This window comes from Phodopus roborovskii, unplaced genomic scaffold (genome assembly GCF_943737965.1).
Source record: "Phodopus roborovskii unplaced genomic scaffold, PHOROB, whole genome shotgun sequence".
In the NCBI taxonomy this organism is placed as follows: Eukaryota; Metazoa; Chordata; class Mammalia; order Rodentia; family Cricetidae; genus Phodopus; species Phodopus roborovskii.
Genome location: NW_026126412.1, coordinates 8,908,305 through 8,920,761, shown reverse-complemented (window position 1 = coordinate 8,920,761; position 12,457 = coordinate 8,908,305). Strand labels below are relative to the sequence as shown.

Here is a 12,457-nt window from a genome sequence, read left to right as displayed (position 1 = left end):
TTATTTATTTATTTATTTATTTTTTTATTTATTTTCTGCCTGTTCCTTTTAAGGCAGAGTGCTTCTCTGAACCTGGAACTCATTTGTTTATTTGGGTTTCCATATTTTGTTTTCATGGCTACACTGGCATGTAGCAAACTCCAGCAATTCTCCTGTCTCCACTTGGTGTTGGAGTTAACGGCATGCACAGAACACTCAGCTTATCATGTGTGTGTTGGAATTTGAACACACACATGTTGTAATTGCTCAGCAAGCATTCTTAACTGCTGAGCCATCTCCTGCCCCAATAGGTTTATTTTTTTATTCACTCACTCACCCAGAAGTTTTAGGTCACAGTCTATGGGTTTTGATTTTTGATGACAGGGTGAGGCATAAAATCATGATGGGTAGCCCTATGGCAGCTAAAGGAGCCCCAGCACACACTTGAAGATGGCACACCTGATGGGAGATGTCATTCTGTATATATGTTTCTCATACTGGTTAATGAATAAAGCACTGTTGGCCCAGTGACTTATTTCCTCAGATTAGGACCAAACACCAGAAAATTTTGCTACCCTCTCCCCCCCAAAATGCTATCAGCTATCAGCTGATGGCCTTTGGAGGATCCAGACCCAAAGCATAAGTTTGAGCATGAGTGAGTTTATAAATTGCTCTTAATTTTATCTAATCAATTTTACTTGTTCCCTCAAATAACCCTAAGAGGTGATAGTGTTGTTTTCACACACAGGCACGCACACACATACACACACAAACCCTAAGAAAGAGTAGGAGAAGGCAGCAATGGCAGAGATAGACATGATCAAAGTACAATAATATACATGCATAAAATGTCATTACAAAATCCACTATTTTGTGTGCTAATTATAACATAAAGCTATACCTCTACTTTATACATGCATGGAAAAGCAAATAGAAAACCAAGTTGACCATTTGGCCTATTGATTAAGGTAACCATCACATGTAAAGAATTCGAATCACAAAAGCTCCTCCTTTTTTTTTTTTTTTTTTTTTTTTTTTTGCCAAATGCCATGTAGTGATCTTGAAGGTGAGTAAGAAATATTTGGGAGGTGGCTATTTTCACTGCAGAAACTTTATTCATTGTTTTGGTTATGGAACACTGACTTCATGAGCACAGCAACTTGGATGTCCCTGGAAAACAGTTCGATTATTTTGTCTATAACTATTCTGGTTCTCTTATAAATTTAGAGTCCTATGCATTTTAAAATTCAATCCAATCCAATAATTGCAACCATCCTTTAGGTAATGCTGCCTGTTTAGGAAAACATGCTTAGTCTCCCAGATTTTTCAGCCTTCTGTCCACTTCTGGGCTCTCCTTCAAGTTAGTGGCTGGTGGTTTTACTGTCATGAGAGTGAGAGGGAAGAGTTGGCATTACTGGGTGCTGAGTTTTACTTATCTATGGTTTCATGATGCTGTCCCTTGTATATTGGTCTGGTAGGTACTGCATATGATATGGACACCTGTTACCTTGGCTTGGTCTGCTTGCCAGCAAACTAGTTTGGCTTGGGGGGGTACAAGAATTCAGTCTCTGCTTTATTTCATTGTAGCTTCCTGGTAGAAGTCCAAATTGGGTCTCTGCTGTGGAGGTCCTTTGTTTGCCAAGTCTCAGCACAGCTGCCTCTTCAGTTTTCTTTGGGTTTGAGAGTGGGGTGTTATGGGAACTCCTTGTTTATATCTATGCCACACTGAAACCAAGAGGAATCGAGGAAAGCCACTGCTAATAGATGAACTCTTGAGCTCGCTGTGTAGGCAGCTCTGGCCAATTTTCTTCTGGACTCAGATGTAGAGGTTGAGTTTGCAATTCTTTTGAGACTTTCTGTACTCAACTACCAAGAAGAGGAAAAATGCATTGGGAATCTAAGATGCAGTCCCGTAGTGCCCAACAAACAACCTTCTCTTTTTCTGTACAGAGCCTTCCCACCATGTTAGAACAATCACAAGGCCTGGAGAACTCATAGCAGAAGGGACTCTACTTTCATAATGAGTTTTTTGGGGTTAATTCCTATAATATTAAGTAAGTTCTAAAAGCATTTAGGAAATCTGTTTATTATCCCAAACGTCTTGCCAAGTGATTATCTTTTCCTGATCTAGGGCAGTAGGATTTCTGGTTTGCCCTTAAAAGAAAAGTGATTTTAAGGAATGTTTTAAGATTCTTTGGCTTAGTATTCACAAAATACACTTCCTGGATAGTTCAAAGCCTGGAAATGTGCATTTGAATGAGCAGTTTGTATTCTACCCCCTGGTCAATTAATATGAGAATCAGTTTTTTTTTAATACTCAGTGATAATTTTGTATTTTTAAATCTTCCAATTTTAAAACAATCTTCTTTCTTTTTACATACCAACCCCAGTTCTCACTTTCTCCCCTTCTCCTGCTGTTCCCAACTCCCCCACCCTACCCCTATACTCCTCAGAGAGGCTAAGTTGGACCAAGATTTATCCCTAGTGCATGAACTGGCTTTTTGGATCCCATTCCTTTTGGAGGGATACCTTGCTTAGGCTATCTATGGTGGGGAGGGCCTTGGTCCTGTCTCAAAGTGATGTGACAGACTTTGTTGACTCCCTATGGGAATCACGTCTAATACACTTTGTCTAGTAAGTAGACAGGGTAAGAAGTAGGGTTTGCTATGAACTTAAAGTGGATAAAAACTAGTAGAATATCCCCACTGTTGCTTAGATTCTTAGTTAGAGTCATCCTTGTGGATCTCTAATATGACAGGCATTGATTACTTTCTAGGGAAGGCCTCACTCTTCCTGGGGAGTAGATGAGGGGTGGGATGGGAGGGTCCATAGGGTGCATGGGAGGATGGGAGGGAGAAGGAGCTGGGATTGATATGTAAAATAAGATTGTTTCTAATTTAAATAAAAATTAAAAAAACCAGTAGAATATGTTTAGTATACAGTCAGTAAAAAGGGAGAAATAATTACAGTCAAATATCAGGCAAATAGTTATTTTGTCAATAGTAATAATGAATTAAGGTGACTTTTACAGTGCAGTGTTCCCCACAGTTTAAACTGGCATTTTTCTTTGAAATTCTCAAAGGAAAAAAAAAAAAGATTATGAATGCTATGGTGTGTCTGTTTTCCATGTTAGCAAAATGAAATTGCCTCCTTCATATTTCTTTTCCAACTAGGTTTCGGAATCTGTAACAGGCCTTTTCAAATTGAATTGAAAATTAAACTTTTATAAAATGGAAAATGTGTAGAAAATGATAGAACTTTTTCACAAAGCTCTGTATTTTCACCATGTAAAAGAATATTGCATTTATGGTACAAATGGATAATTAAAAGTACTGGGGTAGATGTTTGTGTAAAGACAGATTGCTCATTCTAACATAGTAGCAGTATCACTAAGTGTCAAGAAGTCTCAGTGTTCTTTTTAAATTTTGAGCCAAAATTTCTCCCAAATCAAGAATTCATGATAAAAAGTACATATATATATATATATATGTATATATATATACATATCATATATATATACATACATACACACGCACACGCACACACACACGCACACACACACGCACACACACACACACACATATATCTCGATCGCGTTTCCTAAAAGTCTTTGAAATCATGGGGACATGTTGTGTTGTCATGTTAGTGCAAAGTGTACTTTTGGACTTGGAGGCTGAAGCTATGGGTTGTTTTGGACAGTTTATAGTTGTAAGACACATAAAACAACCACTCCCTTGTTCTCTTGTGTGCCCAGGACACAGTAAGTCACAAGCCTTTCTCTGTATTGTATTCTATAATTTGACATACATCAGAATGGATTATAAATGTATAGGCAATGTATAGAAAACTGGAAAGCCTTCTTTAGTATCTATATTACATCACTCATTCATCGAAAATTTAGAGGTTGCTATCAGTTTTGAGAAAGATAAAAATTCCTTTTTGCTTAAAAATGTAGAAATTCAGATGTGATGAAATATGAAAAGTTATGTAGACTTTTTCTGTTTCTTTGGTGGCTTAATCACAGAAAACATTAAATGAAGTAAAAAATTGAAATATAATTTTAAAACTTTCTTCTTCCAGCAGACTCTTCTAGAAGCAAGTCTCACCTGAGAAATTGGGTATCATTTTGAACAGTGGAAGGTGTATTTAAGTTATATTAAATGTGAAGAAGAAAACTTAATTTCAGAAATATATTTTGTAATAATTTCTGGAACTTCTCACTATTCTTACTTTTAGAAAACAGAATTTCATTGCTTTGTGCACAACAGCATATTAAAGTTTTTAATGGAAGATAGAGTTTTCTAACTGAGATTTCTAGTCACTATCAATATCAACAACATCCCCTGTCTCTTCCTGTCTCTGAGAGAGAATAAACAACTTAGTGTGTAACCACAAATGCATATCACTGTTAATTTTTTCTTAATACATAAAAGTAATCCCCAAATAGCCCTGCTTTCATCGTTATTGTTCCTGTGTAAAAACATTACCAAAATGAAAATGAAGGTCTCCATTCTTAGGCACTGTCCTTCAAAGGTTAGACCAAAACTTAGGTAACATTATTTTTAATTTGTCTCTAGGACTATGGAAAGAAACTGGCTTTGTAAAATGTACACATTTGAACATCATGTAGGAATAAATATCACCCTCTTGGAATTCAAATTGTATCTAGTAATGCTATTTTTATTCCTCTTACTAGAAAACGAAATACCTCTAAATTTAGTGCTTTGGAATTTTATTTCCACTAAAATTTTCTTCAGATATGTGAGTACCATAGTAACAGCTCTGTGAGCTGATTCTTCATTACAATTTCCCGATAAGAGCGCCACTCAAGAAAGCTCCTTTGGGATGACTGAAACTAAAAATTGATTCTGGTAACATTAGAACAAATTTAAAGACAAAAAAAGAAAGAAAACAGTAGGGAAAGCTTGAATGCTACCATGCATGCATGCTATGGACAAATATGACTTTTTGTTTTATTGTTGTGTTTTAGATAAAAGCTGGAATACATTTCTCAGTTTTTTAATTTCTTGTGTTGTTTCATAGACTAACAGGATTTCCCCATTTTAAAAATTAATCTTATTCATAAGAAATGTGAAACTTTCAGTTGAATTTACCTATGGCCTACATAAAGATGTTCTCATCCTTTATACTGACAACATTAAGACACTGTCATGCTAATAATGGGGGTGTGAAAAATAAGTTTAGAGAAACTATTTTAATAAAAAGATAATCATAAATTATTTCTAAGGAAATAATTGCATTAAAATAAAGCAAAGCCGTATAATCCACAAAGTGAGCTCTGGCCATCTGAGAAAGAAGCTGTCGGAATAAATCAGGTTGATAACTGATTAGCAGAGCATGTAGTCTGTCATTTTTAAATATGTGCCCAATGTCTTCACATAAATCTTACCTTTAAAATCTTCAAAGGGAGAATTTATTTTGGGCACATTGGCCATGAGTATCAGTTGACATTTATACAGTGCACAGAATTTATACTGTGGGTTAGGATGTTGGCCATAATTCCAGGCTGATAGTTTGTAAAGGGAAGATTCCATTTTGTACTGTTTATAAAATGTTACTTTGCAATTCCATGCTCCAAGACTAACAAAGTCTATCCAAGTATACTCAAGCACTGCAGTTTAACTTACTGCATTCATTAAGCTCGGCTAAGATTGTCCTAATTACATGTTATCAACAATTAAGAAATGGATCACATGCCACAGACTGGCTAAAACATTCTGTATTCTTGGCTGGTTGCCAACGGAGGTGTCACGTTCCATTCTACCTTGTCATCAGTCGCATTCCTGCTTCTGCAGAACAAGTAGCAGCTGTGCTAGACGAAATAATCTGAATTCTCACATACACTTTTCCTTTAGGAGAGAGCTCCTACTGAACTGCATTTCTGCTGTGAACAGTACTACACCTGAGTAAGTTTGTGCTGAAAATATATTTTATTCAAATAGATTTTTTTCACTGATATAATCTTTCATGGCTTTCAAATACATTTGTCCCATCAAAATAATAGTCTTACTTTTCATGCTGAAATTATTACCAAATGGATTCTGTGGGCAGCTGAGCACTCTTTGCTTGTTCAGCAATGATTTTCCTATACCTCAAATTACATAACTTTATAGGTGCTCTGTTTCAAAGGAAAACAATCTTTATTGATCCAAGCAGTCAGAATTAATTGTGGATCTCTGATCTCAAAACTCCTGGCAAAATCCTTTTATTCAGAACACCCATATGCCAGACGTTCAACACTTCACAAATCCTTATGGGAATGATGGGTTTTTTCAAACACTCTGATTGTTCAATCCATTGCGGCTTCTGAAAGCAAAGGTTCAGCAAGGAATTTTTCTGAACCGAAACAGGCTCAACCAACTTTATGAAAAGCTAGATTTGACCTTGCTTTTGCTTCAGTAGTCATCTTTGTTCCTGATAAGGTAAAAATGGGTTTTAGAAGTTGCTGTCCTTTCCCTGTGTTTGACCAAGAGACCCTGGATCAGCAGGTGTGTGTTGCAGCGGGATCAGAGAGAGATGCTGCCAGGTGACAATGCTGAGTCAATAAACCCCAACAGCCAAAAACTATTTGTTCTTTAAATAGTTTCAGTAGTAGACAATCATGGAATGCTCACTCTCATAGGAAGAAATGACTTTCAACTTCTCCACAGAGTTTGGATACACAAGAAATATGTTTTCAGTTATCAACTGACTTGGATCTTGAAAGTTTTACTGTCTCGTGTACACATCAAGATGGAGATTGCATGAGCTCTTTCATTAGGGCCTATCAAAGAGATTTGAGAGATTCACACAGACTCTCTAATATTCATGTAACCTATTCTAGGTCACTGTATACTGAGATTATTTCTTTCAGAGGCAGTAGCTTCTCAACTCTTGCTGCTGTCATTTTGGAACAATGACCTTTGATTTCTTGCGGGAATCTTGTGGATTTCTTTTCTTAATAAATATCTTTAAAGATTCTGGGAAACACTATGTAGGGAGTGTCTATTTTGTAGTAGGTAACCATATTAACACCGGCTGCTGAAGAACCAGTCACAGGGTGCATTCTCTCACATATTTCTTCTCCTCCTTCTGTTATTTCTCCTTTTACCCCTTCTTCTTTCTCCTTTTTTCCCTTATGGTCTTACACTCTGTGTCTTACTCTTTGCTTTGATTTAATATGGCACATAGGGCCAAATTATCAGTTGCTCTCTCTGGTCATTGTTTAACATAGCCATGGTAAAGCAATGCATTGGTAATGGGTTTGCCAGTTTGAGTCTTACTTCTCCTTGCACTTGGATCTTTGTCTGTTTCAATAGATTCTTGGTGATGAAGTACACTTACTAGACTTTCTTTTCACATAACCTGATTACTAAAGAATAAAAGGTGCATCGTTTACTCTTTTTAACATCCAGGACATTTTACAAAAAAAGACATTAAACAGGCTTTAATTTTTTTTTTACAAATTTTCTTTATTGATTTTGTCTAATCTTGTTCTTATTAAAAATAACTTCTCACCATATCTCTTTTTGACCTGACGTTTATTTTTGTATATCTTTTCTTTCTTGAGAATCGGTTTTGCTTTTCCTTACCACCTCTCTTCTCTCCTTTTGTATTATTTCACATTACAATTCAAGTTCAGTCTGACAGCTGCTTTCTTCATCCTCCTCTCCATTTGCTGACCACATCTCTAATTGCCCAGGGTGTGGTGTCTGAAGGTCTTCCAGATATTTGCTTCCAGTGGAAACACTGGCATAACATTGTTGAACTATTGGTGATACTTTTACCATATCATTGTAAGTCCCTACAATTCTCAATTTCAAAATCAATATAGTCCATATTAAGACAAAATGTAAATACTTGATTCTAACAATAACAGAAAGAAGCTTGTATATCTGGTATACCCCCTTTTCAAAAAGTAGTAGACTTGCTCTTCCATGTTATTAAATGCTCAAAGGAAAAGATTTTTTGATAATTCCTGTTTATGGTTGCATAATTTTTTACAGCTACTGAATTATTTGAGCTAAATCCCATTTTTCCTCTCTACCATGATCCTTTTCAAGCTCAACTACACACAAATAAAATGTTACTAGTATATTGGAAATAGATTTTTAAATATTTGTACCATTGGGAGAATATTGATTTCAATCATAAGAGAATTTATTTTCTATTTGTTTCAAAATACACAGGACCAGAATCAAAGTAAAGTCTGTTAGTGCTGAAAATACTTCTTTACCTGACTCAAGAGGCATTTTTGTCATTTGTATTAATTTCCATTTCATTAGCAACATTCTCCTGCTACGACTCAGTAAAAATGTTTGCAGGTAGTGAGTGTCTACTGCTTCCATGAGACATGCCTGACAGCATAGAGTAAGTGCATAGGAAACAGGGAGGCCCTTTACACTCTGTAGCGGGTAGGACAAATCACTGAAATCCTCTTAGATATTAAAAGGGAATGTCCTGAGCTATTCTGAAATCTCAGAAGGACTAACAAAGTTCATTCCATTTGTCACTGAAATTTGACAGTGATGTAGAACAAAACCTTTCCGCAGTGGGGACTGGCTGCACCAAAATCCGTTTGCAACAAGGAAATTAGGTCAGCAGAAATTTAGGTCAACACCTTACAGAGATGTCCTCATGCCTGAAAGAAGCCAAGATAATGTAAACTGTAACATACAAAAAATTATTGTTTTGTATTTAATTCATAAAGTGGTACCTTCCAAAGATTAGTGTGATAGAAATTCAGTTATGATTCAGCAAAGACAATTTCCTTTTGCATCAGTAGCATTGTTCCTGACAAATCTAAAAGCAATACTGAGGTGCTTCTAGCTGAGACTGACTGACCCAGTTCAGTCATGAAATTCAAGAAATATTTACCAAGCCTACATTATGTGCAATGAGCCTATTAGAAAATGAAATGTTATAAAGATTAATAAGCATTCACCCTCTACCCCCTATCTTTGATGACTAAGAAGCTTTAAACACAGGAATAGGAGAAGACTGGGGGTAAATAAGAGTGCAAATTACCCACAGTCACTAATCACACAGTGAATGAACTCTTACTATGTGCCACAGGATAAAAAAAATTGATATAGCAGATGTAAATCAATGTAATTGGTGGATGGAGAGGAGAAAAAGATTAGGCCAGTTTGGGGTGGGCAAGAAGGAAACTTTGCTTGAAAGGGGTAGGTTAACTGAATTTAAAATGAATATAATTTCAACAGATGGTGATCTATAACAGGTCCCTGAGTGGAAGTAGTGGGAAGAAAGACACAGTTGGTACCTAGAGGCAGGAAGCAAGTAGAAGCAGTTCTGCTCCAGAACTTTAGGGTGAGAAAGTGGCATATGCAATACAAAAAAAAAAAAAAGCAGGCAAGACTACTGTATTGTATTTGGAGAATAGTACACGATTCATCTGAAAATAAATATTAAGCATAGAGACAGAAGGTGAAGTATTGATATTCTTTGATTTAAAGTGGGATTATGTCCCAATATAGCTGTTGGTATGTACTGAAAGTTGACAATAATTTGAAAATATATTTAGTATATTAGCCCGCTGAATATCCTATCTTGCTAAGCAACAGTGCCTTGTAGAGAAGAGGCTGTTTATACCCATAATCACATGGCCAACTAGGATGAACGTTTTGCTGTTGCTGCCCAAAATCTTTAAGAACTATCATATTGCATAAGCTAACCTGAAGGGAAAGTTAAAGTTCAAAAGAAACTTTCATGGTAAGACTGGAGAATTGTAAATTGAATAATCAAAATTTGGGACCGTCTGTAGTTAGAAATTTATTTAGATATACCATGAATGCTGGATTTAGGGCTGCGTCAGCCCTTGTGATTTAGGGACACTAGTGACTTGGAATGCTCTCTTGAGATAAATGAATAAAGCATAGAAATGTAAAGTGCTAAATCATATCTGCTGCTCCAGAATGTCTCTAGATGGAAAGGGATTTGATTGACATCTATACATTTACAACACATTTTCTAAAAGGAACAAGGAATTTTACTACATATTCTTTTTAAAGTAGTTTAACTTAAGTTTAATTTGAATGTTTGTTTGGCCTTTGTCGACAAAAACTTGAATGAGAAATAGAAAAAATTAGGTATTTTCTTATTTTCATTGGTTATGAGACCACCTTCTCACTACATACATCAGCTAGCGAAGACTGCTTTCAGCAGTGGAAATTTCATTATCACATCTAATTCTGGTTTGGTAGCACATTAAACTTTCAAGCAGTTAATGACTCTGGTTTTCTTTCTGTTCAGCTTTACCCTTCATAAAAGCACCGGCAAGCGGAAAGAAATGACAGTAAGACTGAATTATGAACTTTAAAAAGTTGAGAACAAGTAACTACTTGTACTGTGAAAGCTGGTCTCTCTGCTCTTGATTAACTGTCTGCAATAGGTCATTGGTGAGTACTGTGTACCCTGGCGATGGTTATTGTAACAGACAGGCTGAGTAAATCACCAGGGTGGTTGGGGGCTCATAGAGAGAAATTTCTTTTAGATTTCTATTAAATACATAGATTATAAAAACTGCCTTCATAAAATGACTCAGTTTCTAGAAGTATTCATATTATATTCTGCATGTCATAATTTTGACAAAAAATTAAAATAGCATTTTTTGTGAAGTACAGGTGAGTTCCCTAACTCTGCTCACATGAAAGTGCTTTGGAAATTTTTTGATATTAGAGTAAGAAGGAAAACAGGTCTGCGTGTGTGTGTGTGTGTGTGTGTGTGTGTATGTGTGTGTGTTGGAGAAAGCTTGTGTACCTATGTATAGATTACACACACATACACACACACACACACACACACACACACACATATATATATATATATATATATATACATGTTTTTATGTTTGCCATAGATCTTAAGCACATAATCCATGCATTGACAGAAATATTAATAGGAAGCTAACATCACTTGATTGACTATTTCTTCTGCTGCATATAGCTTTAGTCTTCTCCTTTAGATGAAACTGAGGCTCAGAGAAGTTAAATAATCCACAGGACGGACTTAACAAAATGAGTTTTTAAAAACCTAGGAACTAATAAAATTTTAGGATAGATTTCACTTTTTCCTGTTTAAGGTTGCACCATGATAAGCACAACAACCCAAACAACTTGGAAAAGAAAGAGTTCCAATCATTATTGAGGGAAATCAGAGTAAGAACTTTAGGCAGAAGCTTGGAAAGGAACTGTGGAGGACTTCTGCTAACTAACTTGCTCCTCCTGCCTCATGCTCAGTCATGCCTCTTATACAATCCAGGTACAGCTCTCACAAGTGACACCACCCACAGTGGGAAGAGCCCTCTTATGTCAATTTCCAGTCAAGATAGTTCCCCACAGACATGGACGCTGGTTATTCTTTAATAGTAGTCCTTCTTAGTGATTTTTTTTTCAGTCCTTTCTTTTGGAGCCATGCCTCATTTTTTTTTTTAATTTATTATTTTACATGTCGATCCTAGTTCCCTCTCCCTCCCTCCCTCCATCCCTTCCTTCTTCCTTCCCTTTTACCCTGTCTGCCCCCTCACATGCACCCTGACCACCCTCCCCTCCCATCCCCCCAATTCCACATGTAGGGCAATGCCATCCAGGTGGGGTCATGTAGAGCTGTCAGGTCATTTGAAGTTGGGATTAGGACTTCTCTCCTGTCTCTAGGTTAAGGCAGTTATCCCTCCATGGGGGATGTGTTTGCAAGGTCCTTTTGTGCATCAGGGATACATTCTGGTTCCACTGTCTGAGGTCCCTTAGACTGCTCAGTCCTTCTGGCTGAGACCCATATTCAGGGGGGCCTGAGTCAGTCCCATGCTGGCTTCCCAGCTACCAGTCTGGGGGCCCGTTAGCTCCTCCTTGTTCAGGTCAGCTGTCTGTATGTGTTTCTGCAACCTGGTCTTGTCCTCTCCGTCTGCATCTGGGTTCTAGTTTGACTCAGTGTTTAGATATGGGTTTTTGCTTCTGTTTCCAACAGGTATTAGATGAGGGCTCCATGGATAAGTTAGTTGTTGCTCTCGCTATCCGGGAAGGGCATTTACGGTAGCCTTTTCTTGATTCTATTAAATTGACAGTGAAGACTAGTGAGTGCATCTTCCGAAGTTCAGAACCCAAGGTTTATCTGCTGTTTCTTCTCCACTATTGCCTTCTCATCTTTTCCCAACCTGTCCATCATAGTTAAATGTTTCACATAATAAATACAATAAAATGAGAAACAAGTTATTGGCATATTTATAAAGATACCACATAGCTAAAACAAAGACCAAGGTAAGTAGAAATATAAGACTAGATATCAAGTTAGTAACAATGAATAATATATTTAGTAGCAATACTCAGAAAAGATAAAGACAACCAATTTATAAACCAGTAATCTAAAAATACCCCTAAAGAACAGTGGTTGAGTTTCACAAAGGGTGTTTTATATGATGGCCTTTGTAAGCATACCTGTTGCAGGTATCTGATGGTCTGGTTTA

The 12,457-nt window shown here is 36.7% G+C and overlaps 1 long non-coding RNA gene across 1 annotated transcript in view; it reads left to right on the top strand.

Moving 5' to 3' along the window:
- Positions 1–10,379, top strand: part of LOC127220940 (uncharacterized) — a 60,657-nt gene extending 50,278 nt beyond the window's left edge. The window contains exon 3 of the long non-coding RNA XR_007834413.1: positions 10,252–10,379. This is a non-coding gene — a long non-coding RNA (uncharacterized LOC127220940). The remainder of the gene's footprint in view (positions 1–10,251) is intronic.
- Positions 10,380–12,457: the final 2,078 nt, after the last annotated feature.